Here is a 17,176-nt window from a genome sequence, read left to right as displayed (position 1 = left end):
ACTTGCGTTGGCAAGAAAGAGACAGAGCAAGTGAGATAAGACACCTGAAATGCTTATTTTGCTTTTCAAGAGCTTGGGAAATATGATGATCAGATAATTGGTTTTAAAGTGCGGATACCTCATTGGTTTGAATGGTGCTTAGCAATATTGATATTGTTTTCTTTTGAACTTAACAACATGACATGGGGCATTTAGAGTGTTATATAGGTAGATAACATGGAACAGAACAAGGCTATGTAAATAACTCACCTTACAATGACAAGCTATTGTTTTGTCCAGGCTACTATTTCTTGATGGAGTGTCCATATCAAATGAATTTGTATGTTTTCTGCCTCTCTTGCTATCTCTCATATCTCGTTGTATTGTATGACAAAATATTCAAGGATCTTGATGGATGTCTTTTGTATAAAGAGTATATGCAATGTAAACTGTCATGTGGTAAGCCTATTGACAAAATATTACCTGTTGAAGTCACACATTCTGGTAAGGTTGGGTAAAGTTGGGTAATGTAATGTAATGTAAGGTAAATGAACATGGCAAGGTAGTATACTGTATAGCCTACTGTAAATCACGCAGTGACTTCATAAGGTGCTTAGGTCTAGAGTGCACTGCTAGGTGATGATGTCAGAGGTGGCAACTCAGGCAGGCAGGCTGTCAGGGGCCCCTAGGCACAGTTAGACTGGGTAGGAGAATCCTGGCCGAATTTTTTAAACGTGTATTTTTCCATATATTGACACATCTTATGTGTTTTAATCAAATCAACTATATTCATTTAATCACACTGTTTGATTAAATAATTAAGACACACAAATGACTAGAGGGAGTACGACCAGCAATTGATTTGATTGTTTGTGCAGGGCCGGGCTGAGGCTTGATGCGCTGTTAAAAAAGAAAAAATACAGCGAGTGACTGTGTGACTAGCACCCGTCATCTCTCTCTCCTCCCTGCTGCAGCGACCACCATAGAACATCCGTGTTTATCGCGCTGAAGCTAAAACATAATAACAGCCATATTTCTGACTGAAAAGTTCTGTTACCCAAATCCCTAATTTGTTTAGGAAAAACATTCCCTATTCCACACAACCCTTGCTCTCTTTATGTGACACATGTATGCATTGCGGCAGCGTAGCCTAGTGGTTAGAGCGTTGGACTAATAACCGGAAGGTTGCGAGGTCAAACACCCGAGCTGTCAAGGTGCAAATCTGTCGTTCTACCCCAGAACAGGCAGTTAACCCACTGTTCCCAGGCCGTCATTGAAAATACGAATGTGTTCTTAACTGACTTGCCTGGTTAAATAAAGGTTAAAAAAAAAAATAAAAAAATTTGCATGCACGTGACTAAAGAATGTTGGAATGAGAATGTCTGTGTCCTGAGCCTGACTCTGCCTTACCCGCATCACCTAGACTTATGACAGTGCCATTTAAAATGTATTGGAAAGAAGTTATTAAGTCATTTCCCACACTATAGAACATTTACAAAAGTATTTGTTAATCTTGTGTGACATATCCTGTAGGGTTAAATGGAATCAAAAGTCAAACATTCTTGCCTTTTAGGCCTAAATGAAAATGTTGTTTTAAAGTGGGAATTTTTATGGAAATGAAAGTTGCCATCTCTGCTTCATTATAAATAACAAAACACCTCAGACTGCATTGAAATTAAATGTGCCACTTTCAAATCCTTGTAAAAGTAGAGATTCTTCCATCTGTCAGTATTATCAGCATTCTTTATTCCTCTTTTCTGTATACCACTCTGGAAAGATAGCTAGCATTAATGTTCTATACACGTGTTCTGACATGTGGCTGGTTGTGATATGGTATAAAGAGAGGGTGCTGGAAAATACATTCATTCATTAATTGCACTTCATCATTGATGTACAGTTTCGTTTTTTGTAGAGCTAAAAGCATTAATATTGGTTAAATTCAATGAGGAGCATGTACGGGTGTGTTTCTGTTAATTCATCTACAGCTTTATGTATCCAAGAAATGAAATAACCAAGAGTAAAATACATTGGGATTAAAAGGAGTCTTCAGTAGAACTGTTCAATTATTTTATGAGGGTGTAGCCGCAGAGGTGTGTTGGATGGATGAGTCATACTTTCAGGGAAACCTGAAAATGAGAGAAAAAAAAGAGATAGAGAGAGAGATGAGGGAGTGGGAGAGAGAAGGTGGGGATAGGGGAGAAAGGGAGAATGAAGAGAGAGGTAGAGGGGGTACAGGAAGAAGAGAGAATGAAAAAGAGTGCAGAATAGAACTTTGAGCGGTGGACAGGGAGAGGAGTATGTACTGTAGGTCAGACTGGAGAGAGGAAAGGGAGAGAGACAGAACCAGTCTTTCTGGAAATGCCCCAACAGGTATAAACTGACACAATCAAACCCTGTATGAGCATGTCATACAAAGACACACACACACACACACACACACACACACACACACACACACACACACACACACACACACACACACACACACACACACACACACACACACACACACACACACAAACACAAAGAGATTGGCTCTAACATGTTTAATGGAACTTAATAACAAGGGTGGAGTACAGCTGTAGATTCCCCCTCTCTCTCCCTCCCTCTACCTTAGTCTCTCTCACTTTCTCCGTCCTCTCTTTCTATCTGCTCCATTTGAAACACAACACTATTGTCATGGTGAAGCAGTGTTGGTGTAACCCAAGCTGAGGCGGCGTCAGGCACAGAGAGAAACATACAGAGAGGCTTGTAATACAGACATCCCTGAGCTGGCTCTAGTCTATACTGACACAACCTCTTGTGGACATATGGGTTATGATGTTAAATTAACCAGTAGAATACACACGGGGGAGGGTTTCTTTGTAGCTAAATTATTACAATCGTACTGCATTTCAAATGTACTTTATTCCCTACATAGTGCACTACTTTTGACCTGGGCTCATAGGACTCTGGTCAAATGTAATGAAGTATTTGGGCCCTGGTCAAATGTAATGCACTATGTAGGGAATCGTGTGCTGTTTTGGTACACAGGCATATATTCTCTCCACATCCCTGCTAAACAGTCATGAGAATGTGAACAGAAGCACTTTGCTGTTCTACAAATAGGGTTGTTGAGGGAAATAACATGCTACTTTAGTTTACGAAGGCTTCAGGAAATTCACTTTGATCAGGTGTTGCAGAAAGTCCTGGAGGTTTTGTGTTTTGTCTTCTGTGGTATAGCTGTTCTTAGTAATAAGAGGGGAATCCAGTGTGAGATAATGATCATCACAGGTTTATTATTCACACAGGTATTATGATCACAAGTGTACTATATTCACACAGGTATTAGAGACGGACACACCTTGTTAATTAGATGTGACTGTTCTGGGAACAGACTGAAAAGGTGACTCACCTAAGACATGTCTGTTGACTAGCAGGTGCATACATGCACATACCTGTTCCTCTTCATGGCAGTTATTATTGGGGTCAGAGAGAGAGGAAACATCTCTGTCAAATATATAGTTGTAGGGAGTTTTATTGATGATCAGGGTCGAGGTAAGGTTTATGAAGACTGCTAATGAGTTGTTCAAGGGTGCTGCTGTAGGTGTGGTGTGTGTGGTCGGTGGTGTGTTTAGGAGTTGGGAATAAAACAAAAAATCTATATATTTGACTAAGTTCAGTTGAAAGTTTTGTGGGTGAGTCCCAAATAGCACCATAATCGTTATATCAGTTACAGTAGTTTGGTTATTTCCCACTAGAGGGAGACCAGCCTGGTCTCATAGACTAGATGTAACTTGGGAGACAGAGTGAATATATGAACTCCACAGTCCACTCCTCTCAGTGAGACAGCAACAGTATCGTTCTGGGTATCATTATGTACCCCCCTCAGGCAGGCGCTGTCATGACTGAGACACTCCTACTAGGCCATGACAGGGCGTGGCAAGGCCGTCACCAGGTAGGCATGACCAGGTGGGGCATGGCAGGGTGTCCTGCCAGGTAGACACACCCAAAATCAGGATCTACCTGTGCTGCCTAGCACCCTGTCTAACACTAGTTATTGTGAGGTAACAACCAGTGGAGGCTCCTCAGAGGAGGAAGGGGAGGACCATCCACCTCAGTGAAATTTAATTTAAAAAAAAAATAGTGATACACTAAAAAAAGTTTTCCTTTTTAGATAAAACTATACTAAATATATTCATATGTCACCAAATAATTGATTAAAACACACTATTTTGCAAGGAAGATCTATAGTAATTTCAACAGCACTCTCTGGGTCAGCACCATGATGTAGTCAGAGGACAGCTAGCTTCGGTCCTTCTCTGGATCCATTGATTTCAATACAAAACCTAGGAGGCTCGTAGGCCTCACCCCTTCCATAGACCTACATGGTAATTATGACCACTTCTGGAGGAAGTCCTCCAATCAATCAAAGCTTTTTCAGTATGAACTGACATGTTGTCCATCCAATCATACGATTAGGATCAGAAAACAAACCTAGTGCTTTGTATTGGGGTTGTGCCGCAGAGGATTATAAGGAGTTCTATGTGTTGAGTAGCTTGAGTTGGTGGCATTATTGGATAGAGATTGAAAAGTGATAGTTGAGTATTTTTTTGATATTATTAAATTCAAATTAGTTTCTTCAAGTTACAGGAGATGGAGGAGGTAGATTATACATTGTTTTCTTGGTTTTATAACTTTTTGTGTCCAGTTAGTGCAATTTATTTCAATTTGCCCTGCTAACTTCAGTAGCAAGTACTGTTAGCAATAGCTAACTAGCTAGATACCAGCTCGAGTGTGCACTTTTCACCACCAATGCTACCGCAAATTGTGTTTAGTTTTTGTTGAACCCCTTTCATTCTCTGGGGTACACAGAAAAGGTGTGAATTAAAACCGAGGGTCGACCTCTGCCTGAGATCTGTCATGAGGAAAGATGAAAAGGTGAGGGCATTTAATACCAATTGGTATCAAAAGTATAGCTGGTTAACGGGGAGACTTTCATGAATCCACTTGTAGAGGTATCTCCAGATTGTCTAGGGAGGGAGGCCTACATCTGATGTGGGTAGTACCACCCACTCCCATTGATTTGCTGCGGACCCATAAAACGGACAGAAGAAGTCTGGGTTCCCACTGGGCATGGATCACTGATTGTCAACTTGATGAAATTCAAAGGACCGTACCCACCTGTCGCGGTCGCACTCAAATCACCCAAGCACATTTGGTGTATGCTAATGGTGCGACGCTACCGTCTGTGGGATTATTACTGAACACCTCTAAGTCAGAATCCACCCTAAACGTAATGATACCGTAGTGTAACAGTATAGACTTTACGTCCGTCCGGCTACACTCACCCCCCTTTTGACCTCCTCCTCTTTCTGCAGCAACCAGTGATCCGGGTCAACAGCATCAATGTAACAGTATAGACTTTACGTCCGTCCCCTCGCCCCGACCTGGGCGCGAACCAGGGACGCTCTGCACACATCAACAGTCACCCTCGAAGCATCGTTACCCATCGCTCCACAAAAGCTGCGGCCATTGCAGAGCAAGGGGAACCACTACTTCAAGGTCTCAGAGCAAGTGACGTAACCGATTGAAACAACAGTAGCGCGCACCACCGCTAACTAGCTAGCAATTTCACATCGGCTACAGTAGCACCATGGATATTCGGTTGGCCCAGGATAGTCTGCCTCTTTTGGCAGCAGAGTAGAGCCGTTCGACTCGGGGTCGGGGTGCGGCCAGACGAGTTTCCACCCCTCTCCTGATGCGCACCGCATTTAGTGGGAACCTGGTGCTAAATCACTCGAAGATGACCTGATTCTGGGTCAGGGTATCATTCGTAGCAGAGCAGCTCACTCGCTGTGATCTATTGAAAGTCAGCTTTCAGTCCAAGCTTTTGTCGGGACAGAAGGCGTCTTTGCTCCACCATCCTCCTTATTTTATTACAGTTTACCATGTTCACACAGAAGGGCCAGGGACCAGAGGCCAGACACAGTGTGAGAGAGCCCAGGCACGCAGGTAGAAGACGTAAGACATTGACATGGGGCTCTGGACAGGTAGGGGGCTAGGTGGTGGTCGCCCATCCACCAGGGGTCGTCCTCTGGTGGGAATGTAAGTCAGGTTGGGACACGCTGTGGAAGTCAAAGGGTCACCGGGTGCACAAGTGCACTCGGAGTCCGAGCAGGGGCGGCCGGACTCGGGGGCCATGGAGGTTGGAGAGGGGACTTAGTCTCTGAGTGGAAAAAAGCAGGTGGGTCACCAGGTGCACAGAGACTGTTTTGGGTTACCAGGCACACAGAGCCTGTTTTGGGTTACCAGGCACACAGAGCCTGTTTCGGGTTACCAGGCACACAGAGCCTGTTTCGGGTTACCAGGTGAGCGTGGTTCCTGACAGCGGAAATATAGACGTCTTAGTGTCCAGGGAGGGGTGCTTAAGTGTGGGTGCCCTGGTTTGCCTGGTGGGCAAGGTTATGGAGATGGCTGAGCCCCGGCCGAGACGCGATGATGGGTGATGCCCAGTGAGAGGTGTGTTGACAGGGTAGGGAGAGTGGGTGTGGAGGCCTGGAGGTCTGTAGTTCCAGGGAGTAAGCTATACACTCTCAGGCCCAGGGAGAGGGCAAGCAGGCAGGCAGGGAGTGTAGGCCTAGAGGCCTGGAGTCAGAGGTCACCAGGTCAATGGGGGCCTGCCTGAAGGCTAGGAAGGCCCCAGGGAGAAGGCCCAAGTGATTAGGTGTGTGAGTGACACTGTCCTTCAGGGGAGCAGAACAGGAAATTAATGTAAAATCGTGTGAGAGGAAAATAGACAAACAAAAGGGTGGGCCATGTATAAGGCTAGTCAGTGGATGTTCTGAAAGTAGTTTGAGGGATGTAGGTCATATGACCAGGGAACTGTTGGAATAAAACCATGTGAGATGAAAATGGACAAACTAAAGTTTGTGTATCATAGGAAGGTAGTCCGTGGACAATCTGAACCTTGTTTGAGGTCAGTAGGTCACATGTTCAAGGAGCAATTGAAATTCTAAATTTTACAAAATTAATCTAAAAACGTGTGAGATGAAAATGGACAAACTAAAGGGTGTGCAATGTGTAGGCCCACTGAGTGTAGATTATGAACCTTGTTTGAGGCAAGTAGTTCACATAACCAATGAGCTATTGAAAAGTTTAATTGTGAAAAAAATGCATGTCAAATCGAGTTAGGTGAAAATGGACAAACTAAAGGGAGTGCAATGTCTAGGCCCACCTACTGTACATTCAAATCAAATCAAATCAAATCAAATGTTATTTGTCACATACACATGGTTAGCAGATGTTAATGCGAGTGTAGCGAAATGCTTGTGCTTCTAGTTCCGACAATGCAGTAATAACCAACAAGTAATCTAACTAACAATTCCAAAACTACTGTCTTATACACAGTGTAAGGGGATAAAGAATATGTACATAAGGATATATGGATGAGTGATGGTACAGAGCAGCATAGGCAAGATACAGTAGATGGTATCGAGTACAGTATATACATATGAGATGAGTATGTAAACAAAGTGGCATAGTTAAAGTGGCTAGTGATACATGTATTACATAAGGATGCAGTCGATGATATAGAGTACAGTATATACGTATGCATATGAGATGAATAATGTAGGGTAAGTAACATTATATAAGGTAGCATTGTTTAAAGTGGCTAGTGATATATTTACATCATTTCCCATCAGTTCCCATTATAAAAGTGGCTGGAGTTGAGTCAGTGTCAGTGTCAGTGTGTTGGCAGCAGCCACTCAATGTTAGTGGTGGCTGTTTAACAGTCTGATGACCTTGAGATAGAAGCTGTTTTTCAGTCTCTCGGTCCCGGCTTTGATGCACCTGTACTGACCTCGCCTTCTGGATGATAGCGGGGTGAACAGGCAGTGGCTCGGGTGGTTGATGTCCTTGATGATCTTTATGGCCTTCCTGTAACATCGGGTGGTGTAGGTGTCCTGGAGGGCAGGTAGTTTGCCCCCGGTGATGCGTTGTGCAGACCTCACTACCCTCTGGAGAGCCTTACGGTTGTGGGCGGAGCAGTTGCCGTACCAGGCGGTGATACAGCCCGCCAGGATGCTCTCGATTGTGCATCTGTAGAAGTTTGTGAGTGCTTTTGGTGACAAACCCGAATTTCTTCAGCCTCCTGAGGTTGAAGAGGCGCTGCTGCGCCTTCTTCACGATGCTGTCTGTGTGAGTGGACCAATTCAGTTTGTCTGTGATGTGTATGCCGAGGAACTTAAAACTTGCTACCCTCTCCACTACTGTTCCATCGATGTGGATAGGGGGTGTTCCCTCTGCTGTTTCCTGAAGTCCACAATCATCTCCTTAGTTTTGTTGACGTTGAGTGTGAGGTTATTTTCCTGACACCACACTCTGAGGGCCCTCACCTCCTCCCTGTAGGCCGTCTCGTCGTTGTTGGTAATCAAGCCTACCACTGTTGTGTCGTCCGCAAACTTGATGATTGAGTTGGAGGCGTGCGTGGCCACGCAGTCGTGGGTGAACAGGGAGTACAGGAGAGGGCTCAGAACGCACCCTTGTGGGGCCCCAGTGTTGAGGATCAGCGGGGTGGAGATGTTGTTGCCTACCCTCACCACCTGGGGGCGGCCCGTCAGGAAGTCCAGTACCCAGTTGCACAGGGCGGGGTCGAGACCCAGGGTCTCGAGCTTGATGACGAGCTTGGAGGGTACTATGGTGTTGAATGCCGAGCTGTAGTCGATGAACAGCATTCTCACATAGGTATTCCTCTTGTCCAGATGGGTTAGGGCAGTGTGCAGTGTGGTTGAGATTGCATCGTCTGTGGACCTATTTGGGCGGTAAGCAAATTGGAGTGGGTCTAGGGTGTCAGGTAGGGTGGAGGTGATATGGTCCTTGACTAGTCTCTCAAAGCACTTCATGATGACGGAAGTGAGTGCTACGGGCGGTAGTCGTTTAGCTCAGTTACCTTAGCTTTCTTGGGAACAGGAACAATGGTGGCCCTCTTGAAGCATGTGGGAACAGCAGACTGGTATAGGGATTGATTGAATATGTCCGTAAACACACCGGCCAGCTGGTCTGCGCATGCTATGAGGGCGCGGCTGGGGATGCCGTCTGGGCCTGCAGCCTTGCGAGGGTTAACACGTTTAAATGTCTTACTCACTTCGGCTGCAGTGAAGGAGAGACCGCATGTTTTCGTTGCAGGCCGTGTCAGTGGCACTGTATTGTCCTCAAAGCGGGCAAAAAAGTTATTTAGTCTGCCTGGGAGCAAGACATCCTGGTCCGTGACTGGGCTGGATTTCTTCTTGTAGTCCGTGATTGACTGTAGACCCTGCCACATGCCTCTTGTGTCTGAGCCGTTGAATTGAGATTCTACTTTGTCTCTGTACTGACGCTTAGCTTGTTTGATAGCCTTGCGGAGGGAATAGCTGCACTGTTTGTATTCGGTCATGTTACCAGTCACCTTGCCCTGATTAAAAGCAGTGGTTCGAGCTTTCAGTTTCACGCGAATGCTGCCATCAATCCACGGTTTATGGTTAGGGAATGTTTTAATCGTTGCTATGGGAACGACATCTTCAACGCACGTTCTAATGAACTCGCACACCGAATCAGCGTATTCGTCAATATTGTTGTCTGACGCAATACGAAACATATCCCAGTCCACGTGATGGAAGCAGTCTTGGAGTGTGGAGTCAGCTTGGTCGGACCAGCGTTGGACAGACCTCAGCGTGGGAGCCTTGTTTGAGATCAGTAGGTCACATGACCAAGGAACTATGGAATTTTACAATATTGAGAACTGCATGTAAAATCGAGTGAGATGAAAATGGACAAACAAAAGGCTGTGCAATATCGAAGGGTAGTTAATGGCCTTTAAGAACCTTGGTTGAGGTCAGTTGGTCACACGGCCAAGGAGCTATTGAATGGAACATGTTGAAAATTAATGTAAAATTGAGTAAGATGAAAAGGGACAAACAAAAGGGTGTGCAATATAGAAGGGTAGTTAGTGGACATTCTGAACCTTGGTTAAGGTCAGCAGGTCACATGACCAAGGAGCTATTGAAATTTTAAATTTGAGAAATGTATGTAAAATCACCTGAGATGAAAAGGGACATAGAAAAGGGTGTTCAATATAGCAGGGTAGTTAGTGGACATTCTGAACCTTGGTTGAGGTCAGCAGGTCACATGACCAAGGAGCTATTGAGTGTAACATGTTGAAAATTAATGTAAAATCTCATGAGATGCAAATGGACAAACAAAAGGGTGTGCAATGTGTAGGCCCACTGAGTGTACATTCTGAATATTGTTTGAGGTGTGTGGGTCACAAGACCAAGGCACTATTGAATTTTAGAAATTAAAATCAATTATTTAAAATAGTGTGAGATGTAAACCAACAAAAAAAAGTGTATGCAATGTGTGTCTATGCCATCGGTTTAGCTAGAACCAGTTTTTAAAGTTTTAGGATTAATTGTTAAAGAGCTATTGAAATTAGAAAAAAATTGTTGACGGTCCCTAACTGCTGTTGGTGGATTTAAGGAAAACTGGAGGCGAATAGTTGAATATCCAACCTGAATGTTCTCTTTACCTCGGTCAACCACAAAGATGTAGCGGTAATTGGACGTAACGATGCTTTACTTGCTGAACATATGGAACTTTCTACTGGCTTCTATGTAATCATTCAGAATAATAATTGATAGCTTCCTTCGCATCATCCATTAAAAGTTAGAGGTTGACGCAGCACATGTTTTTAACGCGCGCTCAAGTAGGCTTTCCACTTTCCATCACTCTGGACAGACACAAGCAAAAACAAATTAAATAAATGTAGCAGCAGCCTAGGCTACACCTAAACATTCAAGATTTGACTTGCTGTATGGGATGAAAACGAGACCATTTTTCCGTCTGATCAACTGTAGGCTACGAATAAGAGCATATGCATACAGCCTATGTGCGCTGTCCATTTGGTAAGGGTAACGTTGGTAACGTTATATATTTATAGTCCATTTGTGTGTCAGGAGAAAATGTGAATGTGATCAAATTTGGTTTATATTCAAAATTAGGTTTGCTAGGCTGCCTATACGTTTTCAATCCCAAATTATTGCCCCCCTGTTTTGAGCCCCAGATTTCTGGGGCGGCTTGCCTGTTTTGCATGTTATTTTGTCATCAAAACGTGTCACATATCAGTTTGCAAATAATGTAAAGATATATATATATATATATATATATATATATATATATATATATATATATATATATATATCTACTCTACCATTCAAAAGTTTGGGGACACTAAGAAATGTCCTTGTTTTTGAATAGAAAAGCACATTTTTTGTCTATTAAAATAACATCATACAGTGTAGACATTGTTAAAACCTGTTGGGGCTAGGGGGCAGCATTTTCACTTTTGGATGAAAGGCGTGCCCAGAGTAAACTGCCTCCTACTCTTTCCCAGATGGGAATATATGCATATTATTATTACTCGTGGATAGAAAACACTCTGAAGTTTCTAAAACTGTTTGAATTATGTCTGTGAGTATAACAGAACTCATATGGCACACAAAAACCTGAGAAGAAATCCAAACAGGAAGTGAGAACTCAATTTTGAAAACAGTGCCATTTGATGTCCATTTTAGGGCTTCCACAATATTCCACAATATATCTTTAGATTCTGGTTGTATGATTCTACTATAAAGGAGGGGCTCATAATAGCTCTTTGAGTGGGTTGTCTGGCAGAAAGCCTCGGTCTCATTGCGCACGGTCACGAGAGTGTTCTTCCGTTCCAATGCGTTTCTTCAGACAATGAAATTCTCCGGTTGGAACCTTATTGCTGATTAATGTTTAAAACATCCTAAATATGGATTGCATACATCATTTGACTTGTTTCTACGACCTGTATCGGAACTTTTTGAGTTTTTGTCTGGAGGAATTGCTCGTGCTTTTTTAGGATTGAATGCAGGGCTGAACGAGCTAACAACAAGTGGCTAAATGATAGGCTTTATGGAACTTTATGGAACAAATCAGTCATTTATTGTCGAACTGGGATTCCTGGAACTGCCTTCTGATGAAGATATTCAAAGGTAAGTGAATATATATAGTGTTTTTTGTAGCTTCTGTTGATGCCAAAATGGCTGCTATTGGCTAATTTGGGTTCTGAGCGCCATTCTCAGATTATTCTTTTTCCTTAAAGTTTTTTTGAAATCTGACACAGCGGTTGCATAGAGGATACGTTTATCTTTAATTATGTGAATAACACTTGCATCTTTTATCAATGTTTACTGTGAGTATTTCTGCAAAATCACTGGATGTTTTGGAATCAAAACATTACTGCACGTAACCCGTCAATGTAAACTGAGATTTGTTATATATATATATATATATATGCACATTATCGAACAAAACACAAAATACATGTATAACATGATGTCCTATGAGTGTCATCTGGTGGAGATAATCAAAGGTTAGTGATTCATTTTATCTATATTTTGCTTTTGTGACTGTGAAAAATGGCTGTGTGTGTTTTTGAATTTGGTGGTGATCTAACATAAATATATGTTGTGTTTGCGCTGTAAAACATTTTAAAAATTGGACACGATGGGTAGATTAACAAGATGTTTATCTTTCATTTGCTATATTGGACTTGTCAATGTGTGAAAGTTAAATATTTCAAAATAATATTTTTTGAATTTCCCGCGCCACCTTTTCAGCTGAATGGGGGTCGGGGGGGTGTTCCCATAGGGGAACGCTAGCCATAACAGTTGAAATGACTATTGTAGCTGGAAATGTCTGATTTTTAATGGAATATCTTCATAGGCGAACAGAGGCCCATTATCAGCAACCATCACTCCTGTGTTCCAATGGCACGTTGTGTTAGCTAATCCAAGTTTATCATTTTAAAAGGCTAATTGATCATTAGAAAACCCTTTTGCAATTATGTTAGAACAGCTGAAAACTGTTGTCCTGATAAAATAAGCAATAAAACTGGCCTTCTTTAGACTATTTGAGTATCTGGAGCATCAGCATTTGTTGGTTCGATTACAGGCTCAAAATGGCCAGAAACAAACTCATCTGAAACTCGTCAGTCTATTCTTGTTCTGAGAAATGAAGGCTATCCCATGCGAGAAATTGCCAAGAAACGGAAGATCTCATACAACACTGTGTACTACTCCCTTCACAGAACAGCTCAAACTGTATCTAACCAGAATAGAAAGAGGAGTGGGAGGCCCCGGTGCACAACTGAGCAACAGAACAAGTACATTAGATTGTCTAGTTAGTTGTGTTGTGTAGTGGCTTTGCTGGCATGCATCCCACATAGTTTATTTTTTTTCCCACCAAGATGTACATGCTAAAATCACCACTGGTCATACGGGATGATAGCTGGTCTGTTGATCCCTAGCCTAGTTTCGTGGTCCCAAATAGCACCCTATTCCCTACATAGTGCACTACTTTTGACCACAGCCCTATAGGAAATAGGCTGTAATTTGGGATGCAGACAAAGTTTCTCTGATCTGCTGGATAAAGTGGACAGATCAGCAGTTGCGTTTCAAATGGAACCCTTTTCCCTACACTATAAATGGAACGTAGTGCCATTTCGGACAGACCAGTAGTTGAGGTTTTCTTTCAGTTTCCTCCTTCCTGCTAATGTAATTGGACACCATTGTGGGAGGTTGTCCTCTCGTCACCCCTAGTTACAAGCTACAAGTCAGAAGGGTGGAGGCCCTGGGGTGGGAAACTAAGGGTGGAGTTGGACCTGAGGGAAGGAAGGGAGAGAGAGAAGAGGGAGGAGGGAGACACTCCCCAAATATCAGAGTAGTGCTACATTCCAGGCTCTGCTGGGGCCGCACCCTGTGAATCCTGCGGCTCTGCCCTGGCAAATCTGTGTGTGTGTGTTTACCGTCGCATTTATTGTGTGTGTGTTCTCTTCAGCGGTGTGATGATATATGCTTCAGAATGACTGGAATAAAATGTTGTTGGGAAACAAATTGGATTTGCAGGCGCAGTGCCAGGATTCACACACCATCTCCTCGACCTCAACTGAAAACCCGTCAATCTCTCAGTTATAATTTTCGCAAACAACCATCTGGTTAGATAATATGTTCCAGACAGTTATTGGGACCAGGCTGCTGTGATGATTGTTATGCAGATTGCTGTTCTTGTGTTAATACCTTTTCATAATGAAAGGACAACTTTTTTGCCAGACAACAACGATAGAATGTTAAAGAGCGTCTGCCCCAAAAAGCAACAAATCCCTTTGAAAACGGCTTATGTGGCATCTATATGAGTCAGAAACATTTTGACTACAAAGTGTAAATAGGATCATTTTGGTCATAAGTTCAGCCTCGTCTGAAACAAAGTTTGGAACCTTAGTTCGTCACAAGAGTAAATGAAGGTTGGGTTTGCATTAAAATTATGTCAAAAAACCATGCCCCCTTTTGCTAAGCTCCACGTTCAAATCGCCCCTCCGCCCACTTTGCTTCCCATCATTTAATGGGGCTCCGTTGTTTCATGGCCCCCAACACATTCAAAGGATGGCAGATTGAAAAGCCCTAAACAGATTGACCATGCCTCCACAGCCAAAGTTCTATTTTTTGCATGCCATGCCGAAGGACCCTAGTACGCAGAATAGGTGGTTGGAGTTGGTCAGCCCCCAAGTCTGCACCAGTAACGGTAGCTTTGTGTGCAATGACCGGTGGTGTTGAGTATAATCAGAGATACTGGAATATAATGACCTCTCTTGTATAACTTAGGTAATGACGTTAGCTACCTACATAACCAGCAATAACATTATCTATCTTTTGATAATGCAGGCAGGCTTGCTAACGTTAGCTAGCGAGGCAGGCTAGCTAATGTTTTAGTTAACGTTAGCTACCTAGCTAGCTCATTACAACTTAGTTGGGTCGTAGCTCATACAAGTTTATTGTGTATTGTCTAGATACTGCTGGTTATGTAACGTTATCATTTGATAATGCTAGCGAGGCAGACTAGCTAGCTAGCTACAAGGTAGTTTGTTGCTCATAAAGTGTATTCTGTATTGTCTAGGGCAAAACAAAATAATAGATGCAGCTATGGCGGCAGCCAATTCATGTCTGAGTCTGACTAATACTAGCCAAAAGCCCCAAACGAGGCCAAATCAGCAGGTGCAGTTCCCCTTTAATAATTGAATGCGTGCTAACGACGGTAATATGAAAGTTTACATTTATACATTACCGCAATCATGACTAGGTTAGATAGTGGAAATAGAAGTATAGGCTCTGAGGTGGGCAATACCTTTCAGATATAAGGAAAAGTTAGTGGAATGTTAAAGTTGGCAGGTTCTCGTCTCTGTTTGAAAGGAATATTAGTTTGCTCTCTCTCTCTCTGCTCCCGCCAGTGTCATGCACCCTGATCAGCTCTTCATAAAGAGGTGGGAGTGAGGTCACCATTCTGCTTTCTCACTCCCTCTCAACTCCCCTGTCTGTGCCCCTCACTTAGCCTACCACACACATTGACACACAAACACACACACACACACACACATATGAATTTAGATGCGCACACATATTCCTCACACACACTCTTCAAGGGCCTGGAGTGGTGGATGTGCATTCCTGGAGTCTGGGCTATGAGGTCTAAGTGGGCTAGGTGGTTTATTTTCAAGGATAACAACTACTTCAAGGTCTCAGAGCGAGTGACGTCGCCAATTGAAACGCTATTAACCCGCTAACTAGCTAGCCATTTCACATCGGTTACACTGTAATGACAAATAATAATGAATTATAATAATTGATTGGAATAACTTTTCCATCTAGGTGCTCAAAGCACTTTACATAGTAAGAGGGAAACTCTCGTCAGCCACCACCAATGTGTGGCACCCACTTGGGTGATTCATGGCAACCATTTGTGCCAGGACTCTCAGCACACATCACCACACATCACATTTGTACTCTCCCTCAGCAGGCTTCTGTTTGTCTGTATGTCAAGGTGTAGACTAGACTGTAACTCATGTATTATTGTTCTGTCTGATACACCTGTATGAATGAATTAAGTAAAGGTCAACATGTTTATGTATGTAGATAAAGGTTTTATTATGACTTCACTCTATCTTTCTCACACATGCATACCGTACGAACGCATACACACAGACGTTATGTTATTTTATCCTCGTGGGGACCTAAAATTCATTCAAATCCTAGTTTCCCTAACCCCTAACCTTTACCATAACCTAACCTTAACCCTCCCGAGTGGTGCAGCAGTCTAAGGCACTATATCGCAGCACAAGAGGTGTCACTACAGTCCCTGGTTCAAATCCAGGCTGTATCACATCTGGCCTTGATTGGGAGTCCCATAGGGTGGTGCCCAGTGTTGTCCGGGTTTGGCTGTCATTGTAAATACGAATTTGTTCTTAACTGACTTGCCTAAAGGTTAAACAAATGAACCTAACCCCTTAAGGTGTCTGCATGCTTGCCAGCTGGAACATTTTGGTAGAGTTCATATTATGAGTTTTTGTTTGTGGTTTATTTCGGTTGTTCGGGCACACACATTTTTATCTGGAGTCAAGCCGAAGTTCGGAGAGCGGAAGTCTATGCCCTTCGTCTGTGATTGGTCAACAGTACGAATTCTTCAATAAAGTCTTTGTTGTCATTCAATGAGAGACAACTAATTTTCTTGCACATTTTTTCATAGAAAAAACACAGCATTTTAGTTAGACGTAAAATTGCACGATTACGATCTCTTTGGCAAAAACATCAAAATGAATGCCTGATTTCTTTAGTTATCTTAGATTAATTGGGACCTTTGAGGAACTGTATACTGGCTACGGCATCTCAAAATGGTGTGGGAAATGTCCCCACGAGGGAGAATTTTCCTTGTTTTCCTATCTTTGTGGGGACTTTTGGGGATTTTAGGTCCCCACAAGGATAGAATAACCAACACACACACCTAACAAGGGAACGATACTATACATGGCTGTCAGACTTCTTACCTGCAAAGAGATAAAATCACACCTCTGGTCTACACTTAAGCCCCTGTTTCCTTTCTGGTTGGTTTGGTCAATGACTTAAAAACATAGGCCTAATATACAGGGTGACACTTTTATTACAATAGCACATTTTGAAATGTTGGATAATAACTTAGATAAACACGTATAGTCAACATAGACAGTAAAACACATAGTTGGGAACTGGGTGGAGTCCAGACCCGAGATAAGACAGGACAGGAGGCGGGACAGTCAGGAGGCGGGACAGTCCCTCCTGGTAAACCTGTA

This window comes from Oncorhynchus tshawytscha, linkage group LG05 (assembly GCF_018296145.1).
Source record: "Oncorhynchus tshawytscha isolate Ot180627B linkage group LG05, Otsh_v2.0, whole genome shotgun sequence".
Lineage (NCBI taxonomy): Eukaryota > Metazoa > Chordata > Actinopteri > Salmoniformes > Salmonidae > Oncorhynchus > Oncorhynchus tshawytscha.
Note: the sequence above shows the minus strand (reverse complement) of the source record.